This window comes from Dendrobates tinctorius, unplaced genomic scaffold, assembly GCF_039654945.1.
Source record: "Dendrobates tinctorius isolate UK_male_01 unplaced genomic scaffold, ASM3965494v1 ptg000059l, whole genome shotgun sequence".
Classification (NCBI taxonomy): Eukaryota; Metazoa; Chordata; class Amphibia; order Anura; family Dendrobatidae; genus Dendrobates; species Dendrobates tinctorius.
Genome location: NW_027361727.1, coordinates 924,069 through 950,862, shown reverse-complemented (window position 1 = coordinate 950,862; position 26,794 = coordinate 924,069). Strand labels below are relative to the sequence as shown.

At 46.5% G+C, this 26,794-nt stretch overlaps 1 protein-coding gene and 1 long non-coding RNA gene across 3 annotated transcripts in view; one reads left to right on the top strand and one right to left on the bottom strand.

The window, feature by feature from the left end:
• LOC141092280 (uncharacterized) overlaps window positions 1–21,726 on the top strand; it is a 36,507-nt gene extending 14,781 nt beyond the window's left edge. The window contains exons 2-3 of the long non-coding RNA XR_012232748.1: window positions 13,806–13,941; window positions 20,484–21,726. This is a non-coding gene — a long non-coding RNA (uncharacterized lncRNA). The remainder of the gene's footprint in view (window positions 1–13,805; window positions 13,942–20,483) is intronic.
• Window positions 1–26,794, bottom strand: part of TMEM86A (transmembrane protein 86A) — a 165,577-nt gene that overhangs the window by 57,030 nt on the left and 81,753 nt on the right. The window lies entirely within an intron of this gene.

Below are 26,794 nucleotides of genomic sequence, written 5' to 3'. Positions count from 1 at the left end.
AGCCCATTGCCACGTCACTGTGCGAACCTCTAAGGGTTCCCAATCTGTCAGGTGTAAGCCTGTGCGGCGATCACTGCAGGGAGAGCAACACAGGTGCCGCACAGCACACATGCTGCCAGGTAAAGCCCCCATGTCTCGGGGTCACAGCACTACAGCAATAATCATCACCACACAGAACCTACACCAAGTGAACAGATCTAAAAAATGAAAAGAAAATCACCTTCCATGTGGTCTCAGCTATGTACAAAATACTGCTTCTATATTATACGCCACAGCTGCACTCACTATTCTGCTAGTGCAGTCACTGTGTATGTGTATGTACATTACATTACTGATCCTGAGTTACATCCTGTATTATACTCCAGAGCTGCACTCACTATTCTGCTGGTGCAGTCACTGTGTACATACATTACATTACTGATCCTGAGTTACCTCCTGTATTATACCCCAGAGCTGCACTCACTATTCTGCTGGTGCAGTCACTGTGTACATACATTACATCACTGATCCTGATTTACATCCTGTATTATACTCCAGAGCTACACTCACTATTCTGCTGGTGCAGTCACTGTGTACATACATTACTGATCCTGAGTTACATTCTGTATTATACCCCCAGAGCTGCACTCACTATTCTGCTGGTGCAGTCACTGTGTACATACATTAGATAAGTTACCTCCTGTATTATATCCCAGAGCTGCACTCACTATTCTGCTGGTGCAGTCACTGTGCACATACATTACATTACTGATCCTGAGTTACATCCTGTATTATACCCCAGAGCTGCACTCACTATTCTGCTGGTGCAGTCACTGTGCACATACATTACATTACTGATCCTGAGTTACATCCTGTATTATACTCCAGAGCTGCACTCACTATTCTGCTGGTGCAGTCACTGTGTACATACATTAGATAAGTTACCTCCTGTATTATATCCCAGAGCTGCACTCACTATTCTGCTGGTGCAGTCACTGTGCACATACATTACATTACTGATCCTGAGTTACATCCTGTATTATACCCCAGAGCTGCACTCACTATTCTGCTGGTGCAGTCACTGTGTACATACATTACATTACTGATCCTGAGTTACATCCTGTATTATACTCCAGAGCTGCACTCACTATTTTGCTAGTCGCAAATAAAAATAGTCTACAAGCTAGAGAATAGCCATCACTGTCACAGCTTGGCATCAGATGACTGTATAGCGGCTTTTGTAAAGTTAACAATTATCTGAATGTGAATGACCAGAGAATCTTTGAAGACATTGTGGAAGGAGGGAATACTGTGGGAGATTACAGCTCTGAAACCTGCAGAAAAGTGAACACCAATCTGGATTATAATACAGGCTGTAAGTGGTTTTCGGAAAAAGACAACACTCTAAACATCTCCACTAACAACATTGGAGGAAGCTGCGGCCATTCACTATGCTGCAGCTGCTCCATGGGATTGCATGGTAAGTAACACCAATTGAAATTAATAGCTAGTCATGTAAAACACAGATGAACATCTGGTTAATTGAGGAGCATCTACAATGTCCATACCCTAATAAAGTACAGTGCTCAAAAAAATAAAGGGAACACTAAAATCCCACATCCTAGATATCACTGAGTGAAATATTCCAATTGCAAATCTTTATTCATTACATAGTTGAATGTGTTCAGAACAATAAAACATAACAATTATCAATGTAAATCAAAATGAATATCCCATGGAGGTCTGAATTTGGAATGATACTCAAAATCAAAGTGGAAAATCAAATTACAGGCTGATCCAACTTCAGTGGTAATGCCTCATGAAAAGGAAAAGATGCTCAGTAATGCGTGTGGCCTCCACGTGCCTGTGTGACCTCCCTACAACGCCTGATTGGATTTAGGTCTGGGGAACGGGCAGGCCAGTCCATAGCATTAATGCCTTCATCAAGTAGGAACTGCTGACACACCTCAGCCAACAGACCTAGCATTGTCATGCATCGGAAGGAACTCAAGCCCCAGTGCACCTGCATATGGTCTCACAATGGGTATGAGGATCTCCTCTCGGTACCTAATGGCAGTCAGGTTACCTCCAGCTAGCACATGGAAGGCTGTACAGCCTTCCAAATAAATGCCTCCCCACACCATTACTGACCTACTGCTAAACTGGTCATGCTGGAGGATGTTGCAGGCAGAAGAACGTCCTCTACTACATGTCTAGACTCTATAACGTCTGTCACATGTGCTCATTGTGAACCTGCTCTCATCCATGAAGAGCACAGGGCACCAATGTCGAATCTGTCAATCATGGTGTTCTCTGGCAAATGCCAATCGCGATCGCCCTGCACAGTGTTGGGCTATAAGCATAACACCCACTTATGGTCTTTGGGCCCTCTTACAAACCTCATGGAGTCTGTTTCTAACAGTTTGTGCAAATACATTGGTGTTAGTGGGCTGCTGAAGGTCATTTTGCAGGGCTCTGGCACTGCTCCTACTGTTCCTCCTTGCACAAAGGAGGAGATAGCGGTCCTGCTGCTGGGTTGTTGCTCTCCTACGGACCCCTCCACATCTCCTGTTGTACTGGCCTGTCTTCTGGTTTCTGGACACTGTGCTGACACAGCTACCCTTCTTACTACAGCTCGCATTGATGTGCCATCCTGGATGAGCTGCACTACCTGAGTAACTTATGTGGGTTGTAGACACTGACTCATGTTACTGTACTGTACCTCTAGGGGTGAGAATGACAAAATGCAAAAGAGACCAAAACAACAGCCAAAAAGGATGTGAACAGAAAAATGGTCTGTGGTCACCCCCTGCAGAACCAGTCTTTTATAAGGGTTGACTTGCTAATTGCCAATCATTTCTACCTGTTGTCTGTAACATTTGCAGGAGGAGAAAGTGATTCACAATAAGTTTTGCTTCATAACTGGGCAGGTTGATTTCACAGAAGTGTTATTGACTTGGAGTTAAATTGTGTTGTGTTCCCTCTGGTTTTTTAGGCAGTGTTTATTGACTGTGAAGGTAGCTATTTTTCACCCATTCTGCTATGGAACCTTTAGAGAACGAGGCCCTACGCCTGGTTGGTCCTAAGAGGCAAGGATGTCCTGTATCTTGGGATGAAAAACCTAGAAGGATAACGGGGTGCCACTTTATAGACAGATGCTTCAAGAGGTAAAAGGACCTACACATATGGTGTCCATCAGTAGTTTGCCAAGACTTCTGCACATCAGCACCTGTCGTATCAATTAGCACAGAGAGCATGCATGATCGCTGCCGATGCCTGGCAGGCAGCAGATGGACGTTATATTAGTACCGGTTTTAACCTCCAATAGAAGTGATAGGATCTGAATAACCACGTGTCAATGCATTTTGGAGACGTTGTGCTTTGACACACCAGCAGGGCACTTTCAGCCTAATCTACATACGGATTTTATGCATGATTTCTCATGACTGGTGCATTAGATTCCTACAAAAAAAAAGCATAATCAAGTCACCACAGTCATTCCACAATGTCCATATAGAAAAAACATGCTGACAGGTTCCCTTTAATCTTCACTAAAGGACCTCCTCTCTTCAATAGCTGCCATTGCCATCCCTGCTCAATGTACAGGTGCGTCTCACAAAATTAGAATATCATCAAAAACTTAATTTATTTCAGTTCTTCAACAGAAAAAATTAAACTCCTATATTATATAGAGTCATTACACACAGAGTGATAAATTTCAAGTGTTTATTTCTGTTAAAGGGAATCTGTCACCCTTTTTTCTAATATGAGCTGCCGGCACCGACATCAGGGGCTTACAGCATTCTGTAATACTGTAGATAAGCCCCCGATGTAACCTGAAAGATAAGAAAAAAGAGTTAGATTATACTCACCCCGGCGCCCGGTCCAATGGGTGTCGCCGTCCGGTCTGGCGCCTCCCATTTTCATACGATGCTGTCCTCTTCTTTCCTTCCTGTTGGGGCTCCGGCGCACTACTTTGCCCTGTTGAGGGCAGAGCAGAGTCCTGCAGTGCGCAAGCGCCGGACCTCTCCCTGCGCACTGCAGGACTCTGCTCTGCCCTCAACAGGGCAGAGCAGTGCGCCTGCATCGGAGCCACGACAGGAAGGAAAGAAGACGACGGCATCATATAAAGATGGGAGGTGCCAGACCGGACGGTGACACCCATCGGACCGGACGCCGGGGTGAGTATAATCTAACTCTTTTTTCTTATCTTTCAGGTTACATCGGGGGCTTATCTACAACATTACAGGATGCTGTAGAAAAGCCCCTGATGTTGGTGCAGGCAGCTCATATTCGAGAAAAGGGGTGACAGATTCCCTTTAATGTTGATGATTATGGCTTACAGCCAATGAAAACCCAAAAGTCATTATCTCAGTAAATTAGAATACTTTATAACACCAGCTTGAAAAAATGATTTTAAAATCCGAAATGTTGGCCTACTGAAATGTATGCTCAGTAAATGCCGTCAATACTTGGTCGGGGCTTTTGTATCAATTACTGCATCAATGCGGCGTGACATGGAGGCGATCAGCTTGTGGCACTGCTGAGGGGTTATGGAAGCCCAAGTTGCTTGGTTGCAGCCTTCAGCTCGTCTGCATTGTTGGGTCTGGTGTCTCTCATCTTCCTCTTGACAATACCCCATAGATCCTCTGTGGGGTTAAGGTCAGGCGAGTTTGCTGCCAATCAAGCACAGTGATACTGTTGTTTGTAAACCAGATATTGGTACTTTTGGCAGTGTGGACAGGGGCCAAGTCCTGCTGGAGAATGAAATTTCCATCTCCAAAAAGCTTGTCGGCAGAGGGAAGCATGAAGTGCTCTAAAATTTCCTGGTAAATGGCTGCTCTGACTTTGGTCTTGATAAAACACAGTGGACCTACACCAGCAGATGACATGGCTCCCCCAACCATCACTGATTGCGGAAACGTCACACTAGACCTCCAGCAGCTTGGATTGTGGCCTCTCCACTCTTCCTCCAGACTCTGGGACCTTGATTTCCAAATGAAATGCAAAATGAAATGCAAAATTTACGTTCATCTGAAAACAACACCTTGGACCACTGAGCAACAGTCCAGTTCTTTTCTTCCTTGGCCCAGGTAAGACACTTCTGACGTTGTCTATTGGTCATAAGTGGCCTGACACAAGGAATGTGACACTTGTAGCCCATGTCCTGGATACGTCTGTGTGTTGTGTGAAGCAATGACTCCAGCAGCAGTCCACTCCTTGTGAATCTCCCCAAAAGTTTTGAATGGTCTTTTCTTAACAATCCTTTTAAGGCTGCGGTTATCCCGGTTGCTTGTGCACCTTTTTCTACCACTTTTTCCTTCATTCAACTTTCCATTAATATGCTTGGATACAGAACTCTGTGAACAGCCAGCTTCTTTAGCAATGACCTTTGGCTTACCCCCCTTGTGGAGTGTGTCAATGACTGCCTTCTGGACATCTGTCAGGTCAGCAGTCTTCCCCATGATTGTGGAGCCTACTGAAAAAGACTAATGGTCCTATTTAACTACTTAGGAAGCCTTTGCAGGTGTTTTCTGTTAATTATTCTAATTTACTGAGAAAATAACTTTTGGGATTTCATTGGCTGTAAGACATAATCATCAACATTAACAGAAATAAACACGTGAAATACATCACTCTGAAATAAGATAACTTTTTAATGATATTCTAATTTTGTGAGAAGCACCTGCATGTCCAAAATCAGATAGTTGTTAATATGACCAAGTAACGAAACTAAAGAGATATAAAAACATAGCTCACTCCTTCCTTCTGCTGCCTCAGCATCTGCCAATATACAGTAAATACCGGCATTTATTGAGCGGCACAAAGTGAACTGGACGTGAATTGATAATTAGGAAGCTGGGGGGATGGTCTGTTCAGTCTATAAATATTCGTCCTTCATTCTTTGTCTGTGTTCTTGGCCAAAAATACTTGAACATTATTGCATGTTTGTCCTTGTACAGAGCGCAATGTGTCAGGCTCCGCTTAATGGATTGTCAGTAAAAAAAAAAAAGGGGAGTTGGTGCTTAGACTTAAAAGGGATAGGAACAGATAATGCATAGCTTCCCAATAAGATGTGGTACAACTTACTAAGATTTAGGCCACGTTCACACGCTCAGTATTTTACATCAGTATTTGTAAAGGCCCCGTCTCACATAGCGAGATCGTTAGCGAGATCGCTGAAACGCCACCAATTTTGTGACACAACAGCAACCTCGCCAGCGATCTCGCTAGGTGTGACACATAGCGGCGACCGCCCCCCCCCCCCCCCCCCCCCGGCTGCGATGTTGCTAATCGTGCTCGAATGTCCTGGACCATTTTTTGATCGCTGGTGTTGCGCTGGCCAGCATGCATCGCTGTTTGATGCCAACGAGCGACCTCGTTGGCAATGCAGTACTCAGGGACGTAGGTGTCACGTGGACCAGTCCTGTGTGACACGACCCGCAGGACGGTAACTAAGACAACAAGACACGGCCCGTGTAACTGTCTTGTGTGACGCGACCCGCAGGCTGGTAACTAAAACGACAAGACACGGGGGAAGGGAAAACAGTTACAACGGTGGGCCCTGCGATAGGGAACGGGGACGTGGAGACCTCTTGCACTCCCCTGAGTCAGTGTCCCTCACACTCCTAACGTTCCCTATACAGGCTCCTCACCTGTCGCCAAGCCGGAACCTGTCACCCTAGCACACCCTACACCTATCCCTTGCTAGGGAGCTGGGTGATGCAGGCACTGGCCCCACCGCTGTACTAATACACACCAGGGAAAAAAACTAACAGGGAAACACCACTTAGCTTTGCTCTGTTGCTCTTGCTCCTAGCAAGAGTCCACCACCAGAATGCAGCTTTCCTCCTGAATAACTGCCACCAAGCTCTGTCAGAGCTGCAAGGAAATCCCCTCTCTAGCTCCTTCCTCCACCAAGGATGGTTGGAAATGACCACTATCACCAACAGTGATTGCAATACCTAACACTCTTTTATAGCAGAGCCAGAGCAATCACACCTGCTTTATAATCACATGCACTAAACTAAAGAAACCAGAGTGCAATGACCCTAACGGCCACTGGGGGCAAAACTAGAACTGAAACCACCACAGTGCAATGACCCTAATGACCATCGGGGAAAAAACTATCTTTAAGCACAACAGCTTAAGGAAAAAAAAAAAAAAAGGTTACTAGTGCATTTTACCTGTCATGATCCAGTATGGATCATGACAGTACCCTCCCCTTAATGAGAGGCCTCTGGACCCTCAAGACCACTCCTCATCAGGAACCACATAGAGCGGGGACGCCCAGGTCCAGAGTTCACCCCAGCAACTACCTGCACTTCAGGTTTATGACAAACGAACACCTCTGGTATTGGCAATGTATGTTCCGGAGGCATCACCCATCTCCAAAGCACCGATCTGGGGAACGAGAGGTGTATGGGCAAGTATGTGGGTTACTCCAGCTGGTAAGTCTCCGGGCCCTGGACAGCCGACACCAGATACGGCCCGATCACCTGAGAATTCCAGACCCCCGCAACACACTTCCACTGGATATTTTTGGTGGCCACCCATACATGCTCGTTCACACACAGGTCCGGACCTGAACGTTTATTGCCACTGTGAGAATCATGTGGGAATAGTGGATGAGGGCAGGTATATCTCGCCCAGATACCTTTCCTATGTGGCCTAGTCTGGTCAGCATCTCACCTGGTTGCTGATGAATAATGGGAGGGCGGATATAAAAGGATGCCAGGTGGTTGTGTGAGTGTCTCAGCCTGGGAGCACAGAGAGCCTGTCTGTGTGAGAGACACAAGTGAGTGAAAGCAGTGCCCACTGCAACTGTGGTTTGGCTGGACGGGAGAAGCCCGCCAGTTGGTAGTTAGGTTGTACCTTGTTTAGTTAGTGCCGGACAGGCAAGGATTTGTTTTATGTTTTATTTCTTTTATGCATTGCTTTCACCTTTAATAAACCTGACCCAGTGTCAGTTACACCCGGACTCCGGCCGTGCGCCTAAGTTTCATGCTGAACGAACGTGACCTTTGACCCCAGCAAAGGCAATCACGGAGTGTTTTATCACATTGTGGTGGAGAACGCGGGCATCACGTTGGAAGCATGAGCATGGAGGACGTGGTGAAAGCGCTGGTACAGTCCACCGCCGTCCAGCAAGAAGCTAATCGGGTGATGATGGCCCAGCTGAAGGAGTTGGTGGACATGACAGCTACCGATCGTTTGTTTCTCCAGCAGGTGGCGCAGCGCCTGGCAAGCTTACCTGAGGTTAACCTGGAAGCCGAGTCGAGAGTGATTCAAGTCAGTCGGTACTGGCAGAAGATGACGTCGAGGCGTACCTGACCACGTCTGAACGGACGGCGGTGCGAGAAAAATGGCCGAAGGCACGATGGGCCGGCCTGATTGCCCCGTTTCTTTCTGGTGAGGCCCAAAAGGCATATTATGACTTAGAGCCTGAAGCCGCGCAGGACTTTGACAAACTGAAAGCCGAGATCTTGGCCCGGCAGGGAGTAACGACCGCTGTCCGTGCACAGAGAGTGCATCAATGGACTTATCAGCCGGATAAACAACCGCGGTCACAGATGTTCGACCTTGCCCACGGACATATGATGGGAGGTCACCTGGGAGTCCAGAAAACCACCGAAAGGATATTACACTGCTTTGTTTGGCCAGGCATGCATCACGATATTCGTGTATATTGTGAGTCTTGTCCTGACTGCCAAGCCTCTGCGCCTAAGCCCCGGTTCTGTAGCCCTTTGGTACCCCTACCTATTATTGAGGTCCCGTTTGAGAGGATTGGGATGGATTTAGTTGGGCCCCGCCCACGGTCTGCACGTGGACACCAACATATCCTGGTCATCTTGGATTATGCCACTCTATACCCGGAGGCCATCCCTTTGCGTAACACGGCTACCAAGACGATTGCCAAGGAACTCGTGCATGTGTTTAGTCGGGTCGGTATGCCAAAACAGATACTCACCGACCAGGGGACCCCCTTTATGTCCAGGGTAATGAAGGAGCTCTGCAGGTTGTTACAAATCGAACCGTTACGCACATCCGTGTATCACCCTCAAACAGACGGGTTGGTCGAACGGTTCAATAAAACTCTGAAGCAGATGCTGAGAAAGGCGATAGACAAGGATGGGAAGAACTGGGACTATTTACTTCCGTATTTGCTTTTTGCCATCAGGGAAGTGCCCCAGTCTTCCACGGGATTCTCGCCTTTCAAGTTATTGTACGCCCGACGTCCTCGCGGACTGTTAGACGTCGCCAAAGAAACCTGGGAGGGTCAGGTCACTCCGTTTAAAACGGTGATAGATCACGTATCCCAAATACAGGACCGTATTGCGGCTGTTATGCCTATCGTCAAAGAACACATGATGCAGGCTCAAGGAGCCCAAAAAAGAATCTATGATAGGGGCGCCAAGATCCGTACGTTTGCACCCGGAGATAGGGTGTTGATCCTGGTTCCCACGGTGGACAGTAAGTTCCTAGCCAAGTGGCAGGGCCCCTTTGAGATTAAGAAAAGAGTTGGTGAAGTAAACTACAAAGTATACCAGGCAGGTAAACGGAAACCTGAACAGATTTATCATGTAAATCTGATAAAACCCTGGAAAGATCGGTTTGCCTTGTCAGCGGAGCTAGCCCGTCCCGTCTGCTCGCATACCGTACCGGAGGTACGGGTTGCCGAGACTCTATCGGAGCGGCAAAAGACTGAGGTCAGGCAGTTTCTACTTCACAACCAAAAGTTTTTCTCAGAAAAACCTGGGTAGACTACGCTAATGAAACATGACATCGTAACGGAACCTGGTGTCACAGTTCACGTAAAACCCTACCGAATCCCGGAAGCGCGCCGTGAAGCCGTTTCCCGAGAAGTGAAGGCAATGTTAGAGTTAGGAGTCATTGAGGAATCGCACAGTGCTTGGTCCAGCCCGATTGTGCCAATTCCTAAACCGGATGGCACCATCCGGTTCTGCAATGACTTCAGGAAAATGAATGCGGTCTCAAAATGTGATGCCTACCCTATGCCCCGGGTCGACGAGTTAATAGATCGGTTAGGAAAAGCCCGGTATACTACGACCCTAGACCTAACAAAGGGGTATTGGCAGATCCCTCTGGCGGAGGCTGCCAGAGAAAAGATGGCATTTGCTACGCCGGAAGGTCTATTTCAGTATGTGTATATGCCGTTTGGACTGCACGGAGCACCGGCGACCTTCCAGAGACTGATGGATCGAGTCCTGAGGCCACATAGACAGTACGCTTCGGCCTATTTGGATGACATTGTCATTTACAGCTTGGACTGGGAGACTCATCTCCAGAAGGTACAAGCTGTGATTGACGACCTGTGGGATGCAGGTCTAACCGCGAACCCCAAGAAATGTCACATTGGGTGAGAAGAAGCTCGGTATTTGGGGTATGTAATTGGGGGGGGGGGGTATTGTTAAACCCCAGCTCGATAAGATTCAGGCGGTTCAGGACTGGCCGCAACCTGTCAACAAGAAGCAGGTGCAAGCCTTCCTGGGGATCGCCGGCTATTATCACCGGTTCATACCCAATTTTGCAGCCATTGCTACCACCCTGACGGATCTTACAAAAGGGAAAGACTCCGTCATGATTAAATGGAGTTTAGCGGCTGAAGAAGCCTTCCATAGCCTAAAACGGGCACTTTGCTCTCAACCCGTACTGGTGACTCCGGACTTCTGCAGCGAGTTTGTGGAACAAACGGATGCCTCTGATACCGGTATCGGGGCCGTACTCTCACAAGTGAGGGACGGAGTGGAACACCCAGTCCTCTATCTCAGCAGGAAGCTGAATAAACATGAGCAAAGGTATGCAGTCGTAGAAAAAGAGTGCCTAGCCATTAAGTGGGCTCTAGAGGCCCTCAAATATTACCTGGTGGGCCGAAAGTTCAGGCTGATCACTGACCATGCCCCTCTCAAGTGCATGTAATTACACAAGGAACGGAATAGCCGGGTGACCCGGTGGTTCCTTGCCCTGCAGGCCTATACTTTTACGGTGGAGCACCGCCCAGGGGCACAAATGGGGAATGCAGATGCCCTGTCCCGAGTGCATTGTTTGGTGGGTGTCATTGCTCGACCGGATTGGTCTGAGCAGAGGAGGGGGATATGTGAGAATCATGTAGGAATAGTGGATGAGGGCAGGTATATCTCGCCCAGATACCTTTCCTATGTGGCCTAGTCTGGTCAGCATCTCACCTGGTTGCTGATGAATAATGGGAGGGCGGATATAAAAGGATGCCAGGTGGTTGTGTGAGTGTCTCAGCCTGGGAGCACAGAGAGCCTGTCTGTGTGAGAGACACAAGTGGTGAAAGCAGTGCCCACTGCAACTGTGGTTTGGCTGGACGGGAGAAGCCCGCCAGTTGGTAGTTAGGTTGTACCTTGTTTAGTTAGTGCCGGACAGGCAAGGATTTGTTTTATGTTTTATTTCTTTTATGCATTGCTTTCACCTTTAATAAACCCGACCCAGTGTCAGTTACACCCGGACTCCGGCCGTGCGCCTGAGTTTCATGCTGAACGCACATGACCTTTGACCCCAGCAAAGGCGATCCCGGAGTGTTTTATCACACCAAACATTCGTTTGTCAAAATTCGGTGAACTCATTCTGGAACTGACAACAGAGGCGTCGCCCTATGTCACCACACTCACACCCCCGCAATTCACCAAAGGGAAACACCAGCCTCCAACCCCTCCTACTACGAGGTCTGCGCCTCTCAGGGTTGGCTAATGGCGAGGCTTGAGCCTTGCCCCTACTCTCCTGCAGCACCTCCGCTGCTCTCACTGGAGAGGAAGGGGACGATTGTAGAGAGACGGCAGAGACAGTAGCCCCTAGGCAGCAGCCCTCACATGACTGCTCCCAGCTGACTACTTCCCTAGTCCGCCAATCTAAAACCGGGTTGTGTTTTTTAGACCAAGGGGGCCCACAACGATAGGTGCTGGATTTCCCTCCAAGACGTAGTATGACTGGGACTCATCATGATGTTCACTATACAGAACAATGTCTTTTACGACTTGCTTTAACCCCCCCTGGCTCAGTGGGACAGAGTTAATGGCCTGGACGCTTATGGGCTTGACCGGCTTTTCACTACTCAGACCATGAGTCTGAAGAAATTGAGCATCCACCAGACTGACTTCTGCTCCACTGTTAACAAGCACCGGTATGCCCTCAGGTACCTCGCCAACCATCACCTCTGCTGATATAGTACCTTCTGAGGGCGAGGAGGAAATATACACTCCCAGGTCGTCTTCCTCCACATGACCAGGGGGGCATGGCTTCTCTGGTAGTACAGAAATTTTGGCGTCAGTGCCAAGGACTAAATCATTAGTCTGCTCACTACAGGGACGTACCCCTTCACCTTGGGGAACACCAGGCAGCACCATGGGGACACCGACTCCACCCACCTGCCTGGGTACGTCCGCCTGTATAAGCAAGTCCTGCTCCCCAGCAGGGACTCCACGGCACATCCTCGTCAAAGCCGTATATGGACCCTCTAGTTGAGGCAGAGGATAGGCCTCAGACCCATAATTCCGCTGCAGGTGCTGCTGAAACACATCATTCAGCTCCTCACTAACCTCAGTGAGGGCCAGCAGCAACTGCTCACCGGTCTGCACTTGGCCCATGGCTCAACTGAGAAAAAAGTTATGGTTGGTGATAATGTCACGTGGACCTGTCCTGTGTGACACGACCCGCAGGCCGGTAACTAAAATGACAAGACACGGGGGAAGGGGAAATAGTTACAATGGTGGGCCCTGCAATAGGGAGCGGGGACTTGGAGACCTCCTGCACTCCCCTAAGTGAGTGTCCCTCACACTCCTAACGTTCCCTATACTGGCTCCTCACCTGTCGCCGAGCCGGAACCTGTCACCCTAGCACATCCTACACCTATCCCTTGCTAGGGAGCTGAGTGACGCAGGCACTGGCCCCACCGCTGTACTAATACAGACCAGGGAAAAATACAAACAGGGAAACACCACTTAGCTTTGCTCTGTTGCTCTTGCTCCCAGCAACAGAGTCCACCACCAGAATTCAGCTTTCCTCCTGAATAGCTGCCACCAAGCTCTCTGTCAGAGCTGCAAGGAAATCCCCTCTGTGACTCCTTCCACACCAGGACTCTGACTGTGCTGCAAGGAACTCTCTCTAGCTCCTTCCTCCACCAAGGATGGTTGGAAATGACCACTATCACCAACAGTGATTGCAACACCTGACACTCTTTTATAGCAGAGCCAGAGCAATCACACCTGCTTTATAATCACATGCACTAAACTAAAGAAACCAGAGTGCAATGACCCTAATGGCCACCGGGGGCAAAACTAGAACTGAAACCACCACAGTGCAATGACCCTAATGACCACCGGGGGCAAAACTATCTTTAAGCACCACAGCTTAAGGAAAAAAAAAAGGTTACTAGTGCATTTTATCTGCCATGATCCAGCATGGATCATGACAGTAGGCGGGAGTTGTCAGAATAGCTGCTGTGTGACAAGGTCCCAACGACCGCCGAGGTCGTTATACGGATTGCTTATCGCTGCTGCGTCGCTAAAGAGATCTGCCTGTTTGGCAGCTTACTAGCGACCATTTAGCGACGCACCAGCGATCCCTACCAGGTCGTATCGTTGTCGGGATCGCTGGTGCGTCGCTTAGTGTAACGGTACCCTAAGCCAAAACCAGGAGTAGCTGATAAATCCAGAAGTGGTGACGTGTTCCTATTATACTTTTCCTCTGATTGTTCCACTCCTTGCTTTTGCTTACAAATACTTATGTGAAACACTGACCAAATACTGACCGTGTGAACATGGACTTATTTTACTACTTCCTAGGTAGCGATTGCAGTGGCTCACACGCAGGAGAACACGTCTAGAAAGTGCCTGATCTCGGACCTCACTGCTTTCCCCCAGGCCTCACCCCTTTATCAGATGAGTCGGAAAAAGTATCTAAAAACACATAGTAAACCAGGTATGTACATTTTTTTCATACAAATTATCTTAGTTAACGGGGTTGTCGAGAACTTCATTGATGGCCTATCCTTAGGATAGGTTATCAATATCTGATTGGTGGGGGTGTGTCAATCGGTACCCTCGTCGATCAGTTATTTCTGAAGTCGGTGATAGCCGGAATTGCTCAGTTGCGGAGCTGCACAGAACAGCTCAATCAACTGTATAGTGGCCATGGCCGGGTAATGCACATCCCTCACTATTCAAATCAATAGGGGGTGGTAGTGCAGTACACAGCCGCAGCCATTATAACCAATATTTCGTAGTTGGTGCTGTGCAGCTCCGCAAATAGGCAGTTTTGGCCAATGCTGGCATCGGGAGCAGTAGAACGGCGGGGGTGCTGGGTGTCTCCCCCCAAACTGTTCAGACTTTGATGACTTATCCTAAAGGTCTTGGACAACCCCTTTATTTCTAAAAAAAAAATGAAGTCATCCCCAATCCATCAGATGGGGAATAACTCACTAACTGCTGGAGTGGGTTTGACAGCATGGACCACCAGCGACCTCTGGAATAGAGCTCAGAAACCCATGAACCAGGCTCTACAGAGGCTAGTCTTGAATGGATCAGAGGTGTGCATTCTCGATCTCCACGCTAATCATTGTCTATAGGACTGCTGGAAATAGTGAAGCACTGGATTTGGCTTTTTATGGCAGTCCCATAGACTATGAATGGAGCAGAGGTTTAGTATACGCATTTCGAATCCAATCAAGACAGAGTTCTGCAAGGTCCCATAATGTACTATTGGGATCACTGGGAGTCAGATCTCCAGAGATCAGTGGGGTATCCCTTGTCTATTGGGTTGGAAAAAACTCTTTATTCTACCCACATATGTATAATAGAAAGAAGCACCCGTCTTAGTTGCTGGGGTAGTTTAGGTAGGAGTACAGAAACTCTGTAAACAGGTGTCTGGCCTGGACAGTACTGGTAATTATTGATGAGCGAATTTGTTCGGATTTGGATCCGAATGCGATCGGAATTTAATTTTGTTTTTGCAATATCCGTCGACCACAGCCGAACGTCATTAGAGTCAATGGGAGTAGAAATTTCCGAATATGTTCGGAACCGATCATAAGAGAAACATTCGGCACATAGTGTTTGAATATGGCTCGAATGTCAAAATCATATTTGGGCACAAAAGCCAAACAAATTCGCTCATCTCTACTGGTAATAATGGGAAGAATTGGTGAGAGTCTCCATATTCAGCTGATGTAGGAGGGGGCACTGCAAGATAGACTGGAGACATCTGGGCAGGTACGGACTGGGGCTGAAATTCAGCCCTGGCATTTGAAATCACACAGGCCCATGTTGTTCCCAACCCCAAGCACTAGATGGGATACATTACTAATATTACCCTGGATGGAGGAAAGGAAGATTGTCTACAAGACCAATATTTCTAATGATAACAGTGGACTACTGGGGTAAGTGACGGATTCAGCGACTTTGTGCTCCATCACAAATCTTAACAGTATTGTTGTCTTGAGAACATCGATTCTTGTTAACAATATAGCAGACAAAGCAGCCCATGACCAGACAGGCCCTTCTAGCATTTGCCAGAATTGCCAGATGTCCAGTCCGGCCCTGCATCTGGGGATGGAAAAGTGACAACAATCACTATGAACATATTCACTGCATAGAGCTGCAGTTGTTGCTTTCCTGCAGATTATGCACTTTCAGGACTTGTACCCCATTCCCTACCACTGCACATATTTTGAGGAAGATTAGGCATGTCTGACTGAGGACAAAGGTCTTGAACCTTGAATATAAATCCAGCCTCAGCTTTAGCGAATTTGCACTGCAGAAGTGACTATGTTAGGGCCTGTGGAACGCACCAAATAATATAAAAGGAGATATGAGGTGCGTTCGCAGCCCGGGGTTCACTGTGCAGAGATGGAACCTGCTGCTGAGTAATGCCGGAACTAGATCGTGGATGAACGCTTGCTCACACATGGGTTAACTTCACCCAGTGTGAATGGAAGCGAACTCTGTTGCTCCACAGAGCCGCTAAAACAAACGCAGAGCTTGGCTGAGTGAGCGCTAATTGGAGGTCACAGAGCTCTGTCCTAGAGGCACAGGACTAGAGCTTCTCTAGACCATCAGCGCACGGCGCCGTGGCTGTGGTGCAGCAAAAGGTAGTAATATATATAACCGCGCCAAGTGCGCACAGTACCGCTTCGGCAGACGCCACTAACCACCCAGGGTGGAGGAAAGTGCAAGAGGTGCGCATGGCGTCGAACTGGCGGTTACTGCTACCTGGTGCGGTACGACAGCTCTGAGCAGGGAGGCACAGTCGGACGCTAGATAGTGCAGAGGACTGGGATGCACTGTGGCTTATAGCTTAGCCACTGACAGGCGCTGACTCTAACCTCTAACATCAGTCACAACCAAGAGTAGGGGTTTCATAATGAGTCATTCGCAGTCAAACATCCATCATACACACCATAAACCACAAGAGTCTATACTAGAGCATGGCCGAGTGGCCATGCGACTCTTTTATAGCGGCGTCCTTCCGGGACCTTCCCAGTGGACCAATCAGAGCAGGAACGGGACCTGCACAAGTGACCTCTGACCTCCAATGAGAGGTCGTCCAACGGGCATGCTCAGAAGGCAAAATACAGGACTTAGTCTCTGGAGCGTCTGCTTGCTGCTGACTCAAACATGGTGTTACAGCAGAGTCTGATGGAGCAACCAGACGCCTAGCATTAGCCTGGGTAAGACGCCTGGACCGACGTCTTTGCTGAGCAGGAATCTCTGCGGCTGCAGAGGAATGGGAGAGGACATGGCTTGATATTCCCTCTGTGCAGTGGGGGAAACTCGAAGACTAACAGACGATGGGTTATAATCTGCTTACAATGTCACATCCAGCATTGTATCTCTGTGATATTACGCTCATAGATGTTTCTTTACATCAGTAAATAATAAAGCTGGCACCACTCAGCATACACACCGATGCTCTAATTACCACAAATCCATAGGAAGATCGAATACAGGTGGTGTATGAAAAATGCAACTGAGTGCTTAAATATTAATTCAAAGTATAATTTATTTACATGGAAAATATCAGGCACGAATGTTAAAAACAGAAAGTACAAAGAAAGAAAAATAAATAATACAAATATAAAATAAATAAACGGCACAAAATAAAAAAAAGAAAAGTATAAACAGTAGGGAAAACAGAATAAAAAGCTACACCTACAATCCAGCTCAGTAATGCAACTTTACAAATCAGATAGCTGAACTTATACTTCTCTAGAAGACTGGATGAGGATTAGACAGTTCCTGAGCTGTTTTCTCTTTTTATATCAGTCTGATATGTCCCTGATCTTTTTGTTCTTGTAATGTGCCTGGTGCACAACTGAAGAGGACATTGAAGATCAACACTGTAAGCAGAGCCTATCATCATTGCTGAGAATACTCCTTATCAGGGCCGGACTGGCCATCTGGCAAATGCCAGAAGGGCCTGTCTGGTCATGGGCTGCCTTGCCTGCTACGTTGTTAACAGAATTTGTGTTCTCAAGACACCCATACTGTTAAGAATTGTGATGGAGCACAAAGTTGCTGGCGCCGTCACTGACCCCAGCAGGCCACGGGTATCATTAGAAATATTGGTCTTGTAGTAAATCTTACTTTCCTCCATCCAGGGTAATATTAGTAATATATCCCATCTGGTTCATAGGCCTGTGTGATTTCAAATGCCAGGACTGAATTTCTGCCCCAGTCCATACCTGCTCCATATGATGTTGACTGATGGCTAGGAAAATGTCCTTTTCAGCTGGATGACAGCCACAGTATACAGACTCCAAGGAGATCTTTAATACTGAGCTTATAATACTAACTATCACCAGCAGCAGAAACGTACAACCTGCTGGACGTTCCCCAATAACATCTGCTAGCTGGCCTGATTTAAAACCTTCATAAAAACCTTGTCTCATGAGGAGAGGCAGGCATAGTATTTTGAATGTCTGCGCCATTTTCCATATTGCTGAGGATCATCCCCATTTTCTGTCCGGCCCTCCATCCCATACACGACACTTCTGTCCATGATATGACGGCAGATGGAGAATCATTTGACCTGCGCTAGATTCCCGCTGGCTCTAGCGCAGATGTCGCTCGCAGTGTAATGTCACCCAGTCTTTTCCATGCATACATACTACGTCTATGCTAGATTTCTGATGGCGCAAGTGAAGATTGTTCACATAGTATGTTACAAAACAGAAGGCTAATCGTCATATCTGTCTCCATCTGCAGTCATGCCATGGATGGGACAAAGGACTTTCAGAACAAAGGGATACGGCTTCAGTAACATGAAGAATGCCAAAAAATGCAAAAACAAATAGTATGATGTAGAAATGATTTTTGTTGTTGTCGTAAATATTAGCTATAAAGTGGCCTAACCCTTTAAGCATTAAGTGATGTTCCCTTTTAAAGGGCCTGTCACACTAAGCGATATCGCTAGCAATATTGCTATAACTTGTGACGTTATAGCGATATTGCTAGCGATATCGCTGTGTCTGATACTTACCAGCGACCCACTCCCCCGCTGGTTATCGCTGATCGCGCGAGAAGGTGCAGGACCGTTTCTCGTCGTCAGCTTCCTGCGGCGCTTCCTGTGGAGAGACGAGCGACGAGCGTGGAGCCGGGCGGGAGGACGCAGGATCGCCCAGTGTGACAGGTAAGTAGCGATCCCCGTCCCCAGCGATGTCGCTGGTGAGATCTGCCTGTGTGGCAGCTCACTAGCGACCACTTAGCGATGTACCAGCGATCCTGACCACGTCATATCGCTGGTACATCGCTAAGTGTGACAGTACCTTAAGTCTCCGGTAATGTTTTGTGCTGTTGATACTTTGTTACATGTAGTGTGACATTGCTGTACATTCCAGACAAGATGCAACATACACAATAGGGAAGTAAAAGTGTTTGTTATTGTCCACAACTATTCACTGTTAACAATACATGGTACAGTCAGTGTTTAGCATCCTATCTGGGATTTGTGCACTAAGCCTTTTGGGATTCTCAGAAGAGAAAATAAAATCTGCCTCTTCAGTGAGTCCAATTACCCTCATCGGAGATGAAATTATGCTTTATTTTCAGATAGAAAATGGGTCTGGGGGCTAAAGTTTTCTACCTGGACGGTGCCAAGATGCGACCGTCCCGGCTGAAAACCACTGGTGAATGAGCTGCTGAGAGCGCAGCATCACTCACCAGTGGTGAAATTATCACTGGCATTTTACGACGGTCCTGAGGTCACCGCAGTTCAGCCCGGCTTCTGGCTGACGGTAAAAAACGGACATGTCAGCATGTTTTGCCCACGGACACACCGTCTGTAGAAACACACTGACGTGCATAAATCCATTCATTTAAATGGGTCTACGTGTGTCAGTGTCTCTGGTACGTGTGAAAACTGTCACCTCATGTACCGGAGACACTGACGTGTGAAAGAGGCCTAATTCTTGGCTTTAGAATATAGATAAAAAAAAAAAAATCCTGGTATGGCCACTATACAAACAATAATGGGCAGATGCAACCTGATACTGGATAATGGGCAGCCACTATGATGGATGCTCATCAGAGACTGGGCACTAAAAGTTCCACTGACTACGAAGTCTCCAGACAGGCATACCCAGACAGATTAGTAGCATCTGTATTGCGGTGCTGACGTAGGGGCTATAATGATGCCATCCATATGTATTATTATATGGGCAGTGATGTTTTATAGCATTGTGTTGGCACTATGATGTGGTGGCATTGTGTTTCGCACCACCAGTAATTGGAGAAACCACTCTGAATAATGCCGTGAATTCTAGTTACACATAAGGACTTACAAAGGTCTTTTTTTTTTAAAAAAATGCCCCAAAGAGCATTTTACAGTTTTCTGATGTTAGGCAGACCCCCCCCCCCAAACAGTTGAGAGTTTGTAACAAAGACCAAATGAACACATGAACCCAATAGGTCTCTATGGATTTTGGGCTTAACTAAGGAGAGGAGGCTACCGCATCGCACGTTCTTCCCACCCTACAAATAGGTATGGACTATCCCCAGGTCGCTACCCCGAAGTAGTCTTCTTCTAGCAAAGGCTCAAACACAATTGGCATTCAAAGTCTGCAGGCAGGTAACAGTCCGACCGAGCACAAGTCATGTTGGTGGAGTGGAGATCAGGATGGGCGGAAGACAAAACCACACAGAAAGGATAACAAGCCGAGTTCTGACCATAAACAAGAACAAACTGGTAGCAGATTAGAACCAAATGCACCATTTTTCCCAAATAGGAAGCTTTATAAAGCTTAGCACACCCTGTTTGACTGAAGTTAGGAGCACTTTGCACATATTGGAACTTTAAGAAGCTGAGATCCAACGCATGCACATGACCCAGAGTGGCCAGAAAAGCGGTGCTCAGAAGCAGAATTCAGAGCCATTGTTTTTCAGCCACACTACTTGTTGGCTAGGAGTGTTGGGTGCTACGTTTTTAAAGTTATTGTCTATACGAGTTTTTTTTTTTTTTCATTTTAGGTCTGATCTTTAGGGGTTTCAACCACTGTGTGGGAGGAACCGGCTAATCCAAACGAATTCAGCAGCATTGGCATTCGTAGTGCAAACTCCCCCGAGGTGTCATCATCATCTGTAGATGCAGCAGAAGTGATCAATACTCATTGTCATACACATACTGAGCTGTCACTGAAGCCGCTCCATGGCGTGACACACAGCACAGGAGCCCACTAAGGGTGAATTTCACTAGATGTGAGCGTGGAAGTCGTTCAGTGCATCTAGAAGCTATCAGGCGGTCGCCAGATTCTTCCCTCCCGGGACACAGGCTCATGGATTAAATGGATGAATCGTATTAATTATTCACGATGTTCCAGGTCACCAATCTCTCATCTTAAAAATACTTCTGTATTTTCTGGCACAGGAAAGACATCACTAAATATAGCTAACAAGTATGAATATATTAAAATCGATAGTGAGATAAAGTGCTGTTGGGCTTAAAAGCTCAGCCGCAGGCAGTCCTGGTTAAGGGTATTAGGAGTTCTAATATTATTTATTTATGGGGAGGGGGTAGTTCACTGCAGCTATGCAGCACTTCATGGCCTGATATGAACGCTCATTGTCAATCAGCATAGGTGACCTACAGTAATTAAAGATTGGGGGTCAGTTGTACTGCCCATTACCAGTTGTTACACATTACTTAAAGGGGTTGTCTATGCATGGGATATGAAAGGTGAAAGAACCTGGCGCATGCGCACTACAGTGCTTTACTCTGCCCTCATCAGTGCAGAGAATTACGCTTGCGCAGGAGCGCGATGCCAGGGACACTGTGCGGATGACGTAGGGACGCGCCATCCACACAAAGCTAGAAGGAGAACGACATCGCAAAAAGAAGGGAGGTGACAGACCAATACCAGCCAAACCCCTTAGACTGCGCCGTAGGGGAGTATAATAAAAGCTCTTTTTCTTGTCTTGCAGGTCGGGTTGGGAGCAGATATACAGCATTATAGAATTCTATATATCAGGCCTTAAAGGTTATGTTCTTAACTCATATTGGTCAAACCTCATGACAGGTTCCCTTTAAATGCCATATTAAACCTGTATGCATCCAGCTCCTGAGCTCCACCTAGTGGTGATTGTAGGCAGTCCAATTTATATCCTGGAAATAGGTCTATGCTGAGGTTTTGGAGCTTTGTTTTTTTTTTTTTTTAAATGGATAATTTGCTGCTATAAAATCATATTAAATAATAAATGGCCAAATAATTTGAAACTTGTAGATTTTTTCTAGGATTAGCACATAGGCCTTCTTTGTTCTTTGCTGACCATTAGAAAGCATAAATGGGGCATCAGGATCTCTTCAGGACGACAGATCTTTTCAGAACAGAACAAAAAGTCATTGATCTCCATGAGTTATTCATGCACCGTCTTCATGAGATTGTGTCCACAGGTTCTGTTACCTGTCTTGTTGTAGTATCACCTTTAAGACAAGAAAACCTTCGCTCCGAGCTCTATGTTTACAGGCTTCTTGTCAGCACTTACAGTTTCTGCCCCCTGTACTGACCTGACCGGCCACTGACCTAGAACCTATCGATTCCCAATGGAGAGCATGAAAAGGAGACACTTTTTCTTGACAATCAGGGATTATTACAAGTTTAACCTGAAAGATCCGACATAATCTGCAATACAGAATGTAGTCACCCAGACTGGCCCATGTCTGCAGCAGACATCATACTATGAACATTGACCCTATTTCCTAAATCAGTGCTGTACCTCCTTCATTCTCATGACTAGTTTACGGGTCCCAGAGAGCAGATCCCCGCAGATCATAAAGTGATGACATATCCACCTTGTGAGATGAAATAGCCCTTTAATTACCCCATGTCCAGTATGCAAAGTAGCTCTACTCCTATTGGTCATAAAGGGGGGCTACCCTATATATTAATGGTGGACCCATAGAAGAGAAAGGGGCAAATCCCCCAAACTGTCGCCTATGGATGGGTATGGAACACTGACTTCCAGGGTAGCTACCTATAGTTGGCACCACGGAGAGTTTTTTTATAACTATGTTACATAGTTTTTATTCCCTAGGGAGGATTTCCTGTAAGATTCCCTAAGACAAGAGGTTCTCCTCAATTAAAACCAGTATGGGTGTCCCTAAGAAACTTCTGGCAACAATACAAGGCAAGATATTGTGATGTCATGATCAAGCTAAGTAGCAAGTGAGCAAGCTGAGAGGACACTGACGTGCCTGGAAGAGACTCATGTAAGGCAGCAGTGCAAATGACTGGTCCAATATCCCCCTCAAACATGTACTTTTCTGCAATCACTTTCAGAGCATTTTACATTTTACAGTGGTTGACAAAGATAGTTAACAAGCGACTCGTTTGATAAACTATAGGACAAAAGCTAATTTACTGGAGAAATCAGGGTTCACCAGCTATAGCAGTGCTAATTGTTGAACCGCTGAACCCATTACATGTACAGGCTTATGTCATCATCATCTTGTGTGTTTTAATTATCGTTTCGGTGATTATACAGATAATAAGCAAGTGACTATGATGTCTCATATCTCTTTATATATATCGAAATGGCAAAAAAAAACAAACCACAAAGTCAAAAACTCACTTTAAAAAAAACAACGAAAAATATCCTGAAGTAACAGAATTTACCTAATAGGTGCAGAAATTGCCGCACAAAATCTGCATCGTCAAAAACTCACCAAATACTCATTGTGGGAACGTAGCCTAATGACGGATGTATCAGTGCAAGAAAGGCGCATCAGTCTGGAGCCCGCTATGTTGAGCTCACACAGGGCATAACATTTGGCGGACTGTGTCCCCGTCGCCTCTCGCAGACCCTTGTGGCTGCACTATATTTAGCGGAGATAGTCAGCAACCTACAATAGAGAAAGAAGGGGAATTTTTTACGCCAGCAACTATCATGGGGAAAAGATGATGGGTGAGAAAGCCCAAGACATCCACATCTCAATGAAATCACTGTGTCCCCGGGGACTCGTGGGTCCTGAGATGTGGCTGATTCCAGGGCAGATCCCACTGGAAATTTCAGCCCCAAATTTCATCCGAGCCCTGTCCGTTTTTCATAGCAGAAGATAAAGACATTTTTTTTAACGTATTAAAGAAATGCATTACATTCCATATTGCTAGTAAGCTTTGAAGACATACAATTGTAGCAAAACCTCAGCTGTGAATGTAAGAATGAACAAAGGCTGCTCTGCGCATTAGTGAATTTCCAGATATCAGAAGCATGACCTGTCCATGGTGCTGAGTTATCTGATGGTGGCGATGTGCGGGGCCAGAGCCATTGTACCTTCGCCCCTATCAGACGGCACTGAGCTACGATGGGGTCCATCGGTTTCCTTTCTGGTGTCTGTTGAGCCGAAATCAATATTACTGCTACATACAGAACTACTCCTCCCTTCGTACATGATGGAATCTGCAATAGAGGCTCCGATGCATTTGTGAATACTTTCTACGTTTATAAATGCTTCACATCATCATCGGCTTCACTTTATGACATCAGAGCCCCAAAGAGAGCCCCATTCAGGGGGCCACACAATGATCTCCACCCTAGACACTGGACTCTTTGCTCCTCTACGTTAGCAGGGTGCTACAGGCGGCTTTTTAGCTCTCCTGAATGGCTAAAGAGAACACAGAAGGGGACGCTTTCCCGGCCATTGGAGTTGGACCAGCGTTGCCTACCATTCCAGAGCACCCAGATGGGAGCAGTAGGTTTTTTTTTCCCTGTATAATGGTCTCTTCTGGGAAAATACTACGAACGTCATTCCAACAATGACCTGAGATATTAAGTTCCCAGGTCTGGATCCTGGTACCGAGGTGCTGGGTTCTGAATTCTTTGGTTTAGATGTTCTTGCACTACTCATAATTTAAGGGGTATTTTATTTGAGGGGTATTATACCTGGCGTCTTTCTTTCAAAAACAGCGCCAGGCCTTTCCACAGGTTGTGTCTGATATTATATATAAGCTCCACTGAAGTGAACAGGACTAAGCTGCAATTCCAAAAGCAACCAGTGAATAAGAATGGTGCTGTTTCTTTTTTTTGGAGGGAGGGAGGTGACCAAGAATTTCTAAGTCTGGATAACCCCTTTAAGGAATATGTCATAAAATGTTGCTTTCTATTGAGCTTAAATGGACCTAATGATGTACTTAGTTGCAGGGGTTTACAATTAAGGAAAGAGCAATGCAGACTCTATCGGCGGGTTGGGATATAATGCTGTGATCATGATTAGCGGGCGACACAGTAGTAGGACAAGCCGGTGGTTAAACCAAGGGGCAGCAATGTCCACAAAGGGCTGTAAATGAAGGAGCAGATGGTCTGGAGCAGAGGAAGGTCAACAGATAGCAGTAAATCCCCGGCTGCATGTAATACATTAGAGGTGACTGGGCGATGAAGGCGTCTATATGACTGCACCACAATGCAGACGTTTGCTTTACTTTTTTGCTTTTACCGCTTCTCGGCATTTATTTTTTTGCTTACATCTATACTTGAAGCTAATATCTTCCAGGCTGTGAATTAGATTGCAAAGAATGGAAACCCTAAGAAGAGCTAGTTCTTCTGGTTCTTGTGGACGTTTTTATGTAAGTGTTCACACTTGTACTAAGTAATAAACAAAAATGACAGACTGTTTTTTGGACAGCAGCCCCCCGAGGTCATCCACTCGCACTGGGTACAGCCCCTGTAAAATGAAAGAGGCCATGCTGCGTTTTCCTGCACAGCCAGGTGTAAGAACAAATGGCAGAGAGACACAAGTGCTAAACTGCATTCTCAGGAACCTTTGGTGTCCCGGGAAAAAAGCCCTCTTTACCCATGACATGGATAAATGGGGTTTTATGAGGACAGAATCTGAACACTTGTCCTATGGACATCATAGAGGGTGCAAACTGCAAGGGACCCCCCTCTGAGCCGGTACAAAGTGTCGTCATGTAATTCTACATTTCTCCTGCAATGATGGCTCCAAAAGGAAAGAGACTGTCCCTTTTATACAAATCCTTACTTAGGAATGGGGGCTTGTAAGCGAGCTGCTAATTTAGGAAGGGGGCTTATAAGCAAGCTGCTTATTTAGTAATGAGGGTTTGTAAGCGAGCTGCTTAATTAGGAATGGGGGCTTGTAAGCGAGCTGCTTACTTAGGAATGGGGGCTGTAAGCGAGCTGCTTACTTAGGAATGGGGGCTGTAAGCGAGCTGCTTACTTAGGAATGGGGGCTTGTAAGCAAGGTGCTTACTTAGTAATTGGGGGCTTGTCAGCGAGCTCCTTACTTAGGAATGGGGGCTTGTAAGCGAGCTGCTTACTTAGTAATGGGGGCTTGTACGCAAGGTGCTTACTTAGTAATTGGGGGCTTGTCAGCGAGCTCCTTACTTAGGAATGGGGGCTTGTAAGCGAGCTGCTTACTTAGTAATGGGGGCTTGTACACAAGGTGCTTACTTAGTAATGGGAGCTTGTAAGCGAGCTGCTAATTTAGGAATGGGGGCTTATAAGCGAGCTGCTTACTTAGTAATGGGGGCTTGTAAGCAAGGTGCATACTTAGTAATTGGGGGCTTGTCAGCGAGCTCCTTACTTAGGAATGGGGGCTTGTAAGCGAGCTGCTTACTTAATAATGGGGGCTTGTACGCAAGGTGCTAACTTAGTAATGGGGGCTTGTAAGCGAGCTGCTAATTTAGGAAGGGGGCTTGTAAGCGAGCTGCTTATTTAGTAATGAGGGCTTGTAAGCGAGCTGCTTAATTAGGAATGGGGGCTTGTAAGCAAGCTGCTTACTTAGGAATGGGGGCTGTAAGCGAGCTGCTTACTTAAGAAAGGGGGATTGTAAGCGAGCTGCTTATTTAGTAATGAGGGCTTGTAAGCGAGCTTCTTATTTAGTAATGAGGGCTTGTAAGCGAGCTGCTTATTTAGTAACTAGAGGTGTGCCCGATGCTATCGCATCGGAAGAGAAGTGTGTGTACGTGTGTGTGTGTACGTGTGTGAGTGTGTATGTGTATGTGAATTCGTGTATGTGAGTACGTGTGTGTATATGTGAATACGTGTGTGTGTGTGAATACGTGCGTGTGTGTGAATACGCGTGTGTGTGTGAATACTTGTGTGTGTGAATACGTGTGTGTGTATGTGAATACGTGTGTATGTATGTGAATACGTGTGTGTGTGAATACGTGTGTGTTTGAATACTGTGTGTGTGTGTATGTGAATACGTGTATGTATGTGAATACGTGTGTGTTTGAATACTGTGTGTGTGTGTATGTGAATACGTGTATGTATGTGAATACGTGTGTGTGTATCTGAATATGTGTGTGTGTATGTGAGTGTGTGTA